Below are 631 nucleotides of genomic sequence, written 5' to 3'. Positions count from 1 at the left end.
GGGGGCATGAAGGGCATTGGCCCTCCCTGGCGGGCGTCCTTTAGGGGTTTCCGTAAAGCGCCTAAAGCCGGCGCCACAGCCCCTACTTGCCTAAAACCAAAACCTAAAGTTGACGTTGACACACGGGATATCACAGAATACGCCGTATTCCATGGCCAGGAGCATCGGAGGGGGAGCCGTTTGGACCGAGTCATAGTCATATATGCTCAATGCTCAGGCCTCAAAAGACCTCGGGTCGCGGTAGTCTTTTGGGGTTACTTTCAGGCACCTACCGGGTCGCACATCGAAGGCGGCCGATGATACCTAAAGTAGGCATGGGATGACAGGATAAGGGGGCGCCGTCGGGCCGTCAAGCCCGAGGGGGCGCAGCAAGGGCACCTGCTGCTGCCTGGCACCGAAGGTGCGCTCCCTGAATTTAGCCCATGATCTTCGCAAATTATTGTAGCGCAAATCCTCATAAAGTCGAACTTTCTACCATGAAATTCATATAAAAAAAATTCTCGCTCGCTTCGTTCGCGTTCTTCTACGAGCAATCAGTCTAGAAATACTCCTAAAATCAAATCGAATGGTCGGAAGACGACCATATTTGGGGCCAGCAGGTGGTGGCTAGAGCCACCCTGGCTGACGATAC

The 631-nt window shown here is 53.7% G+C and overlaps 1 protein-coding gene across 1 annotated transcript in view; it reads right to left on the bottom strand.

The window, feature by feature from the left end:
* The window catches only part of LOC113207097 (uncharacterized), a gene marked incomplete in the record, with an annotated part of 35,621 nt that overhangs the window by 32,696 nt on the left and 2,294 nt on the right, over positions 1-631 (bottom strand).

Source organism: Frankliniella occidentalis, unplaced genomic scaffold, assembly GCF_000697945.3.
Source record: "Frankliniella occidentalis isolate FOCC.00 unplaced genomic scaffold, Focc_3.1 Scaffold65, whole genome shotgun sequence".
NCBI lineage: Eukaryota > Metazoa > Arthropoda > Insecta > Thysanoptera > Thripidae > Frankliniella > Frankliniella occidentalis.
Note: the sequence above shows the minus strand (reverse complement) of the source record. Positions and strands in the feature narration are given on the sequence as shown.